Source organism: Tamandua tetradactyla, chromosome 2, assembly GCF_023851605.1.
Source record: "Tamandua tetradactyla isolate mTamTet1 chromosome 2, mTamTet1.pri, whole genome shotgun sequence".
Classification (NCBI taxonomy): Eukaryota; Metazoa; Chordata; class Mammalia; order Pilosa; family Myrmecophagidae; genus Tamandua; species Tamandua tetradactyla.
Window position 1 is genome coordinate 205,125,910 of NC_135328.1, and position 12,527 is coordinate 205,138,436.

Consider the following 12,527-nt stretch of genomic DNA (forward strand, 5'->3'; position numbering starts at 1 on the left):
TTCAACCTGACTAGATAGCTCATTTAAACAACACAAACACCTGGAGCCCAGAATGGGAAAGAGGGCTTAATGTAATACCCAGACACATCCCAGAGTATGTTAGGCAGATGAGTAAAAAGTATCGTCAAGGTCCTTTGAAGGACTAAAGTAAAAATATGGAACTATTAAGCTTTACCAATAAAAGGGGAAGGCCCTTTTATTATCTCAAACATCAGGGACTCCCACGTTAACAGGCCAAGCCCTTGATCTTGAGGCTTGCTCTTACGCAATTTATTTCTTTAGTGAAGAAGCTAAGCCTACCTATAATTATGCTTAAGAGTTACTTCCAGAGAGCCTCTTTCGTTGCTCAGATGTGGCCTCTCTCTCTCTCTCTAAGCCCAATTCTGCAAGGAAAATCATTTCGCCCCCCACTGCATGGGACATGACGTCCAGGGGTGGGAGTCTCCATGGCAACGTGGGACATGACTGTCAGGTATGAGCCTGGCCCTGGCCCCATGAGATCAACAATGCCTTCCTAACCAAAAGGGAGAAAAAGAATTGTAACAAAATAAGGTATCAGTGGCTAAGAGATTTCAATTAGGATTGAGAAGCTATTCTAGAGGCTACTCTTATGCAAGCTTCAGCTAGACATTGCTAATTGCCACAGCTTGCCAAACCCCAACCAACACCATTCCTGGTTACTCTAAAGAACACCCAGGGCTCCATCTGAGATTCCACAAAAGTTGCACACACTAAGTTTACTTTTTGGAAACCTAAAACCTTCAGATGGTTCCTAGGCCAGATAAGTCCTGAAATCAAGAGGTAACAGTCTCTCCAAGAACATTGACCAGTTCCATCTCCCTATCCCATATTGTCAACACCCTTTTCAACATGAAAAACGAAAGAATGGGCATAGCCCAAATATCCCTATAGATTCGGAGCAGGATCAAAGGAGGAGGCGGAGTTATTACAGAGAAGATAGGATTTAACAAATGAGTATGACTGCTGAATTATTATATTGATACTTGTTTTTAGTCTCCAGTGTCTTGGAGCAGCTAGGAGGAAAAACTTTAAATTGTGGAACTGTAACCCATTCCAAACTTTGAAATCTGTTCCACAACTACTTGTTAAAATGTACTTTGAAATTAAAAAAAAAAAAAAAAGGGCTCATTACGTTATACCAAGCCCTGACCAACAGAATTCCTGAAAACCCTAAAAAATACCCAGGGTTCTAACTGAGGCTTATAATCTATAAAAGTTTCATTCACTAAGTTTATTTTCAGAGACTTAAAACTTGCAGATTGTCCCTATACCAGGTAAGCCCTGAAATCCAGTCTCTCCAAAAACATCAACCAGTTGCATCCCCCATCCCATAATGTCAACCCCCTTTACAACCTATAGAAATTAGAATGGTCATTGCCCAAATATACCTGAAGATTGGGAGAAGGATAAAATGAGAGGCAGGAGCTGTAACAGAGAAGATAGGATTTAACAAATGACTGACTACTGAAGTCACTATATTTACATTTCCTGTTAGCCTCTAGTGTATTAGAACAGTTAGAAGGAAAAACCTGAAATTGTGGAACTGTAACTCATACCATACCTTAAAGTTTGCTCTGTCACTACTAGTTAAACAGTACTTGGATATTTATCACTTTTCTGCATATGTTATATTTCACAATAAAAAATGTTAAAAAAAAATCAGAATTACAAAAAAATTGGCTCATGAAACAAAAACCCAATTCTATGCTGTATAGAAGAAACACATCTAAAAAAGGTGAAAAAATACAGACATAGACACAGATTTATGAAGTAAATGGAAATATAAGAAAGTAGAATCTGCAACCCTGATACCAGAATTCAACCAAAATAAAATATTAATAAACAAAAAATTAAATGAGACAAAGGAGGGCATTTTGCTATGCTATGAATAGACAAAATTCTAGTTAATTAAAACAAGAAAAAAATGAGAAAGCACAAATATGGAAACTAAGAAATGACAAGGGGAAAACAACTATTGACACAGAGGGCATTTTTAAAAAGTCACAATAGACTACATAACTATAAGCAAATAAACTTTATTAGAAATTAGAATTTCATAGAAAAATAATAATTTACCAAAATTGACCTCCAATAGAGACTTTTAAAAAAAACTTAAATAGATCAATTTCTATAGAAGAAATAGAAAAAATTATTGATGAACTGCCCCACAAAAAATCACGAAACCCTGATGATTTAATTTAGAGAATTCTGCCAAACCTTTAATAGTCAGGTAGTCCTGACACTACATGAATAGTTTCAGAGTAGTGAAAATGAAAAAAAAATTCAAGGTCTTTTTATGCAGCAAATATAACATTAAATATTAAATCTGATAATAATAATACATGCAAAAAAAGAAAAGTACAGGCCAATTTACCACTCAAATACTGTGATAATAAAGTTAACTAATATTAATACATCTGATGTGAGATGATAAGGGAATAAGAAAGGAAAGTAAATAAAAATATTTAGGTAATATATATGCAAACATATTCATAACACCATAAAGAAGAAATACTCATTACTATTCAGTCCTCATTTCTGCAGCTGACCACATGGTCCTTCTTCCATGACCCTTTCCACACTCCCTTTGCCCTCAGCAAGAAACTCAACCGGTCGCGGTGCTTTGCCTGGCGGTGTAACCCACACCTTCCTTCCTGAAGGGTGTGGGCCGTTAGCAGTCCTGCCCAAATTGAGTTGTCACAGTTTTCCATTGAGTTTAGTCACACAATGTGGTGGTACTGAGAGATACCCTAAGGGATCTCCTATATTCCACAGATCCTCTTCCTTACCTTCAACATGTAATCGCAACGTCCATTTCTTTTTAAGGAACTCCAAGATCAACTAGCTAATGCCATATATCTCTGCAAGTCACGCTATTCCAATTTCTGCTCAGCACAGCTGTCCATGTGTATCTTGTCAATTAAGTGCTTCCACTTGGCCCCTGCATCCTCAGGATCTCATTATCCTCATTATGATTAGAGGTCCTGGTTCAATGGTGGCAGTTCCCAATGTCATGTCTGACCTAGGAAGAAGAGAGGCCAAGAGTTCTTCAAGGATACTGAAACCCCACCGACACATTTATTTGTCACAGTGTCAAAAGCTGTGTCTACTGGACCAGGGTGGGTAATCAGGGCATACCTGATAAATCAACTTTGATACTCCAATCTCCCTAAGTCTTTGGATACTTTCCTCTACAATATACTAAGGCAGTTATGACATTTCAACTGCATTTAGTGTAGGCCACCTTTGGGTTCATGTTTCAGTCAACTAACCAAATAAACTCTTAGAGCCCTTTCTAACCCCTTGGGCTAAAAAATACTGGATCTGGGACCTCTTCTTAGTGGGTCCATGTCAATAAATTCAGCCTTATCCAACTTTATAATCCTTCCACTCTGATCCTGCATATTTCATATCATGCTCACACATATTCCTCAGATTTCTGCCCTATAAATTGGAAAAACCATGTAGTTCTTCTGATGTGTACACATCTCCTCATGGGTCACACTTTGTACCTCTCCCTTTGGGGATTGCTGGGATGTGAGTCTAGTTATAGGTTGAGAATCCAAGAGGAGTGGTGGGGTATATCTTGAGGTGAGACAGCAGTGCCTTGAAAAGCCACTTCCTCAGGGGACGCCATTACAGTAAAGGAGGGCTGACCTCCTCAGGCAGGGGTGGAAGGACTACTTCTTCTGGCAAAGAAGACTTGTAGGATTTAGGGGTTCAATGTCCTCAGCTTCACTGGGATCTGCCCATTCCAATTTTCAGTATTCCATTCCTTCCCAATCAATACCCTCATTTCAACAGAAGAAAATCTACTAGGCTGGGAATTCCATTTGCATTGTGACTCAGTCACCTGCATGAAGAAACTACAGTTTGGTTTTCAGAAAACTTGACCCTGCCATGACAGAAAAGAAGGATTTCTTTCAGGGCAGATATAGAAGTTTTCTTCTATATGAGTTTGAGCTGGGAATTCAAAGTCCTGAGGTCATCCTCTTCTTTCCCCTCTATCTCCAGTACAATTAGGAGCAACCAGTCTTTCCCGTTGTATTCTTTAGTTTGACTAAAACGTTCTAAGGTAGCAGATACAGGGTTATCCAGAAACTTAATGGCAAAATCTGTGTAACTCTATTGTCACATCACACCGTGGACTCCCAGTGCCCTCTTTATCGATGGAAATTAGAGTCTTTAATGACTAAATCTAATTGATGGAAGAACCAATTGAGAAAACTCATCCTTAAGGTTCTGTCTCTCTAGAATCACTTCCAGTATCAAAATCGGTATCGGTCAGGTTTTAACTAGAGAAACAGAACAAGTAGGAGATACGTATTAAGAGATTTATTGTAAGGAATTGACTTGTATGCCAGTGAGGGCTTGCTAGAGGCAAGTCCGAACTCTATGGGATAGGCTGCCAGGAAGAGCAGGCTGGAACACTCAGGCACAATCACAAGCTGATAACCATAAGCAGAATTTTTTCTTCAGGGAAGTCTCCACTCTGCTCTTAGGCTTTTCAGCTGATTGAATCAGGCCCATCCAGAGAATGTGGGGTAAATCTCCCTTACATAAAGTCAACCCAGGCTTCAGTTATATCCATGGAATGCCTTCCCAGCAACATTAAGATTACTGTTGGATTGAATACCTGGGGATGGCAGCCTAATCAAGTTGACAGGTAAAACTATCACATGCTCTTTCCTGTAAGAAGGAATTAAGAAAATATACATGCACCTGCCCTTTGTACAAAAAGACCCTCAGTAAATATAAACCACAAACAAACGAGGTTGGTTATTTACAAGAGGGGGGAGGAGGAAGTGAAAAAAGGGAGTAATGGGGGAATAAGGTAGAAAGGATGTAGGGAGTGACTTCTCTGAGTAAATATTTTTGTCTAGTTCTGACCTTTAGAACCATGTTAAGGTTTTACATATTCAAAAATTAATTAAAATAACAAGAATTGGGGAGTATCCAAAATTAAATGCAAACAGAAATAAATGAACCCAATTGTTTCACAATGAATGATATAACCATTCCAAAGGGGAGGGAGCAAATAACTAACCTAAGTTACTCTGGAAAACAGTATTTTAACTATATGCTTAAGACAAAAAACAAACCAAAAAATGGACAAAAATTTTGCACTGTAAGTAGGAAGTTTGATTTTTATCTGGAATGTGGTTGAACAATTCCAAAACTACTTTATTTATATTCTAGAATTAAGTAAACACATAAATATATTTTGTATAATGAAAACCAGACTTCTCACTATTGAAGAAAAGAGTTTTTGGGTTTTTTTTGTATGCTTTATGGTGGGGTCACATTTCATTATTTTTCCATGTGAGTATCCCATTATTGCAGCATCATTTGTTGAATTTTTGTTTGCTTGTTTTTTGACTCTTTGTGTTTTGGGAAGTGCATGGGCCGGGAATCAAACCTGGGTCTCCCACCTGGCAGGTGAGATTTCTACCACGGAACTACCCTTGGACCCCTAGGAGAAAAAAGTTTAAATAAAGAAAGGGGGAAGGCTAGGATCAGGTTTGGGACTAAGGTGAGGCAAGTGAGGTGCCTAGGACACAAAGTTTAAGGGGACATTTACTGGCTAGAACAAACTGTGTGCTGTTGATTTGGAATCGGAGGTCACAAATTCATGGTTTAAAAGTATATATGTCTTACAGGTTCCTCAGTCTCTGTTTACTTAATTTCCTTCTTTCTTCCTTCTACTTCTTAGATTGAACGATTTAAAAAAAAATTTTTTTTAAACATAACATATAAACACGAACATTCTTACCATATGATCATTCCATTCTTGGTATATAATAATAACTCACAATATCATCACATAGTTGTATATTCATCACCATGATCATTTCTTAGAACATTTGCATCAATTCAGAAAAAGAAATAAAAAGAAAAAAGAAAAACTCATACATACCGTACCCCTTACCCCTCCCTCTCATCGACTGCTAGTATTTCCATCTACCCGGTGTATCTTAGCCTTTGTTACCCCAATCACTCCCTTTCATTGATCACTAGCACTTCAATCTACTAAATTTATTTTAACATTTGTACCCCCATTATTTATTTATTTTTAATCCATATGTTTTACTCATCTGTCCATACCGTAGATAAAAGGAGCATCAGACACAAGGTTTTCACAATCACACAGACTGAATGATTTCAATTGTCTTATCTTCAAGTTCACTGATTCTTCCTCCTGCAAGGCTCCATACTGCTGTTGAACACTCTAGGAATTTTTAATCTGTTACTGCCGTCTTCAGCTCCTTTTGGTTTGTTTTCATAATTTCCAGCTCTCTATTGATATTTTCTTGGTGTTGATCTGTCATTTTTGCTGATTCCCTACAGTTCTTTGCTCATGTTCTTCTTTAGTTCTTTGAGGATACTTAGAGCCTTTTTTTAAAGTCTTTTCTTTAAGTCTTTTGTCCCAGGTCTTTTCTTCCTCACTGATGGTTTCTACTATTTTAAATTTCTTCTTTGCCTGGGCCATTATAAACTGTTTCTTTGTGTGTTTTGTAGTCTTTTGTTGAAACTTGGACATTCTGATATTTAATGCATTATTGTTGGAATTTAGATTCTGAGGTGTCTATTCCTTAAGCTTGTATCCAGCAAGGATTATAAAAGACCGTTCCTTGAATACCAAGAGCTAACCAAAAAAAGAAAACTCCTTTCCCAATCTTTGCAGGTTGACCTGTGCGACTGCTCTCCTTCAGAGTTCATCCATACAATGAGTTTAGAGTATAGCTCAAGATGAAAGCATAAGAGCCTCCCTGGTTCTTTCTGTGCATACATCTTATTTTGGGTATGCACATGGCTCTAGGAATTCTCCTGCTTGCACCGAAATGAGTGTCCCCTCTTCCTTGGGAAATAGTATCCTCATGGTCCAGGTTACCGCACTGTGTAAGTCCTATAGCCAGCAATTCCCTACCCCACACAGCCACAACTTGCATGTTCTCTCATAGCGTTCCACAGGAACTGCAAGTTCTGTGAACTGCAAGTTCTGGGATGACAAGTCTGCAACGAGTGTCCTGACTCAGTCCCTCAGACCACCACCAGACAGACTGGACCAGATATACATGCTCCCAGTATGTGCATGAGGGTTACCCTGCTTCCTCAGGACCAGACCAGGAACCTAGGCTGGGAGAATGGGATATCTTGGCCCCAAGCTGATGAGAGCATGGGAAGGGGGCACAATGGTACCAGGAGATCCTACTGTTTTTAAGTTGCCTTTTCCTTGATGTGGAGCAATCAACCTTGTTGCTGCAATCAACTGTCTTCTGAGACTTTGAGAAAGATGTTTCTGCTAGTTCTTGCTAGTTGTTCAAATCTCCTGTGGGTGGACAGAGCCCTTAAGCATCTCACACTGCTATTTTGAAAGGATCTCTCAATTATCTTTTTATTTACTTATGAAAAATAACATCTATACAAAAAAGCAATAAATTTCAAAGCACACTGCAACAATTAGTTGTAGAACAGATTTCAGAGCTTGGTATGGGTTACAATTCCACAATTTTAGCTTTTGCTTCTAGCTTTTTATTTACTTCTAGTGTCCTGGAGCAATATAAAGATTCAGTAATCATACTTATTTGTTAAATCCTATCTTCTCTGTTATAACTCCACCTTCTCCTCTGATCTTTCTCCCAGTCTTTAGGGGCATTTGGGCTATGCCCATACTAACTTTATCATGTTGGAAACGCCTATCAACATTATGGGATAGGGGGATGGAACTAGTTGATGTTCTTGGAGAGGCTGGCCCTCTGGGTTTCAGGACTTATCTGGCCTAGGAACCCATTTGGAGGTTGTAGGTTTCTGGAATCATAGTGCATGGAACTTTTGTAGAATCTCAGAAAAGAGAGGGAGCCAAGACGGCAGCTTAGGAGGTATGGAATTTAGTTCGTCCTCCAGAGCAGCTAGTAAATAGCCAGGAACAATACGGAACAACTGCTGGGGCCACATCAGTGACTGGACACACAATATACACCAGTCTGGACAAACTGGACCTGCTGCAAGCCCACCCAGAACTTTGAGTCCCCCAAGCCATGGTGGATGGTGCCCCTCCCCTACAGGCTGCTTCCCAGAGGGCAAAGGAAAGAGAATTTACTAACAGCAAGGGGCTGAGGTCTACCAAGCTCCAATCTGTGGAATTAATTAACAAATTGTGACTACTAAAAATAGGCCCCCAGCTCAACTGAACCTTAGGTTGCTGGTTTTTGCCCCAGTGCAGAGAGGGCAGGCTGATGGAAAAAGAAAAACAAACAGGTTGTTTTTGGATCAGACAACATAAAATACTTGAAAAGGTTTGAGCCCTGAAGGAAAGGATGGGGCACACTGGACTTGGAGATACATAGGGCAATGTACCAACTTAAGTTCTTGATTGGCAAACCCGAGGAATGGGGATTCTGCTCTGAAAAGGATTTTCCTTTTCCTTTTTGTGGCTGTGTTTCTATAGCTTGACTGCTCTTTGCATACAACTACAAGGCTTCTCAGGCTCCAGCAGTCCCAGAAAGGGCAGAATTAAGCTTGTCTGGAGGCGATGCCTTCCCCAGGAGAGGGGTGAGGCCCCGCTCAGGTGGAATCCCTCCCTCAAGGAATTCAGACCCCAGGGTCTGGAAAACTGAAGCGATTAAAGCCAGCATACAACCTCTCCTCTGTCTCAACCATGCCCCAGCAGGGAGAGCTGGCTGAAGTTAAAGGTACTACATCACCTTATGCTGGTGGGACCTGCAGGCAGACAAGCACCATATATTGGGTAAGATAGGAAAAACACAGTGTCCAGAGGCATCATAGGAAAGTCTTTCAACCTGCTGGGTCCCACCCTCAGGGAAAACTGATGCAGGTGACTATTTCCTCCTGAGAGGAGACTAGTTTGGTCTGGGAAAATCTGACTGGGGTCTATAATACCTATGTAGACCCTCCTAAGGGAAAAAAGCAAGGTACTATATAGGCAGAGCAAGAAACAAGAAAACAAGTACTGAAAAATTCTGATCTGTTAAACAAAACCTAAGCTAAAGGTCTAGAATAAGCTGAACTGAATGTCAAAGAACAGACAGACAATAAAGTAATCCAGCAAGAAAATCCTAGGTAAAAAAAGTGAAAACACTCTCCAGAATAAACTAATTAAGGAAATTAAAAGCCTAGACGCCAGCAAAAAATAACTAATCATACTAGGAAAACTGAAAATATGGCCCAGACAAAGGAACAAACAAACAATTCAAATGAGATACAGGGTTTGAAACAATTAATTCAGAATGTTTAAACAGACGTGGAAACCCTCATCAAAAATCAAATCAATGAATTGAGGGAGGATATAAAGAAGGCAAGGGATGAACAAAAAGAAGAAATCAAAAGTCTGAAAAAGCAAATCGCAGAACTTATGGGAATGAAAGGCACAGTAGGAGAGATGAAAAAAACAATGGGAACCTAAAATGTTAGATTTCAAGAGGCAGAAGATAGGATTAGTGAGCTGGAGGATGTGACATCTGAAAATTGACAGTGAAAGAAAATACATGGAAAAGAATGGAAAAATATGAACGGGGACTCTGGTAATTGAATGACAACACGAAGCACATGAATATACATGTTGTGGGTGTCCCAGAAGGAGAAGAGAAGGGAAAAGGAAGGAGAAAAACTAATGGAGAAAATTATTACTGAAAATTTCCCAACTCTCATGAAAGACTTAAAATTACAGATCCAAGAAGTGCAGCATACCCCAAACAGAATAGATTCTAATAGATGTACCCCAAGACACTTACTAATCAGAATGTCAGATGTCAAAGAGAAAGAGAGAATCTTGAAAGTAGCAAGAGAAAAGCAATCCATCACATGCAAGGGAAGTTCAGTAAGACTATGCATAGATTTCTCAGCAGAAACCATGGAGGCGAAAAGACAATGGGATGATATATTTAAGATACCAAAAGAGAAAAACTGCCAACCATGAATTCTATATCCAGCAAAATTGTCCTTCAAAAATGAGAGAAAATTAAAACATTTTCAGACAAAAAAATCACTGAGAGAATCTGACCCAGAGACCAGCTCTGCAAGAAACATTAAAGGGAACACTAGAGACAGACAGGAAAAGACAGGAGAGAGAGGTGTGGAGAAGAGTGCAGAAATGAAGATTATCAGTAAAGGTAAAAAGAAGAAAAAGTAGATATGACATATAAAATCCAAAAGGCAAAATGGTAGAAGAAAGTACTGCCCATACAGTAATAACACTAAATGTTAATGGATTAAACTCCCTAATCAAAGACACAGACAGGTAGAATGGATTAAAAAACAGGTCCCATCTATATGCTATCTACAGGAGACACATTTTGGATCCTAGGATAAACACAGGTTCAGAGTAAAAGGTTGGGAAAAGATATTTCATGCAAACAACAATCAGAAAACAGCAGGAGTAGCTATACTCATATCCAACAAATTAGACTTCAAATATAAACCAATTAAAAGAGACAAAGAAGTACATTATGTAGTAATAAAAGGAACAATTCAACAAGTAGACATAATAATCATAAATATTTATACACCAAGCCAGAGTGCTCCAAAATACATGACCTAAACACTGAAAAGAGAAATAGACACATCTATCACAATAGCTGGAGACTTTAATTTCCTGCTCTCATCAATGGACAGAACATCTAGACAGAGGATCAATAAAGAAACAGAGAATTTGAATAATACAATAAACAAACTAGACTTAACAGACATTTATAGAATATTCCACCCACAACAGCATGATACACCTTTTTCTCAAGTGCTCGTGGATCATTCTCAAGGATAGCTGGGTCACAAAGCAAGTCTCAATAAATTCAAGAAAATTTAAATCATACAAAACACTTTCTCAAATCATAAAGGAATGAGGTTGGAAATCAATAATAGGAAGAGGCCCAGAAAATTCACAAACATATGGAGGCTCAACAACACACTCTTAAACAACCAGTGGGTCAAGGAAGAAGTTACAAGAGAAATCAGTAAACATGTCAAGGCAAATGAAAATGAAAACACAACATATCAAAATTTATGGGATGCAGCAAACGCAGTGCTAAAAGGGAAATTTAGTGCCTTAAATGCCTATATCAAAAAGAAGAGCAAAAATCGAGGAATTAACTGTTTACTTGGATGTACTAGAGAAAAAACAGCAAACCAACCCCAAAGTAAGCAAAAAGAAAGAAATAAGGAAGATTAGAGCAGAAATAAATGAAATTGGGAACATGAAAACAATCAAGAAAATCAACACAACCAGGAGTTGGTTCTATGAGAAAATCAATAAGATTGATGGACCCTTAGTGAGGTTGACAAAAAGAAGAAGAAAGAGGATGCAAATAAATAAGATCAGAAATGGAAGAAGAGACATAACCACTGACCCTGCAGAAATAAAGGAGGTAATGAGAGGATACTATGAACAACTCTATGCTAATAAATTAGATGATGTAGATGAAATGGACAACTTCCTAGAAAGGCATGAACAAGCATCATTGACTCGAGAAGAAATAGACGACCTTAAACTAATCACAAATAAAGAAATTGAATTAATCATTAAGAAGATCCCCCCCAAAAAGAAAAGTCCAAGACCAGATGGCTTCACATGTGAATTCTACCAAACATTCAAGAAAGAATTAGTACCAACCTAGCTAAGACTCTTCAAAAAAACTGAAGATGAGGGAAGGCTACCTAACTCATTCTATGAAGCCAACATCACCCTCATACCAAAGCCAGACAAAGATATTACAAAAAAAGAAAACTAAAGACCAATCTCTCTAATGAATATAGATGCAAAAATCCTCAACAAGATTCTTGCAAATTGAATCCAGCACCACATTGAAAGAATTATACACCATGACCAAGTAGGAGTCATCCCAGGTATGCAAAGATGGTTCAACATAAGAAAATCAATTAATGTAATGCACCATATCAACAAATCAAAGCAGAAAAACCACATGATCATCTCAATTGATACAGAAAACGCATTTGACAAAATCCAACATCCTCTCTTGTTGAAAACACCTCCAAGGATAGGAATAAAAGGGAACTTCCTCAACATGATAAAGGGAATATATGAAAAACCCAGCTAACATCATCCTCAATGAGAAAACGGAAAAATTTCCCCCTAAGATTAAGAATAAGAGAAGGATGTCCACTATCACCATCGTTATTCAACATTGTGTTGGAAGTTCAAGCCAGAGCAATTAGACAAGATAAAGAAATACAAGGTACCAAAATTGGAAAAGAAGAAGTAAAACTCTCACTGTTTGCAGATGATATGATCCTATATACTGAAAACCCCAAAATATCCACAGCAAAACTACTAAAGCTAATAAATGAGTACACCAAAGTAGCAGGTTACAAGATCAACACTCAAAAATCTGTAGTGTTTGTATATACTAGTAATGAACGATCTGAGGGGGAAATCATGAAAAAAATTCCATTTATAATTGCAACCAAAAGAATCAAACATTTAAGAATAAATTTAACTAAGGATACAAAAGACCTATACAAAGAAAACTACA

The 12,527-nt window shown here is 38.3% G+C and overlaps 1 protein-coding gene across 4 annotated transcripts in view; it reads right to left on the reverse strand.

Annotated features, from left to right (window-relative positions):
• Nucleotides 1-2,203: 2,203 nt before the first annotated feature.
• Nucleotides 2,204-12,527, reverse strand: part of LOC143674792 (uncharacterized) — a 33,256-nt gene continuing 22,932 nt past the window's right edge. For 2 of the 4 annotated variants that reach the window (XM_077150987.1, XM_077150983.1), the window contains one exon: nucleotides 2,218-3,043. The gene's annotated coding sequence lies outside the window, so the exon portion shown is untranslated. Of the gene's footprint in view, nucleotides 3,044-7,234; nucleotides 7,352-12,527 lie in introns of all 4 variants that reach the window. The other 2 variants (XM_077150978.1, XM_077150989.1) reach the window with 2 other exon arrangements.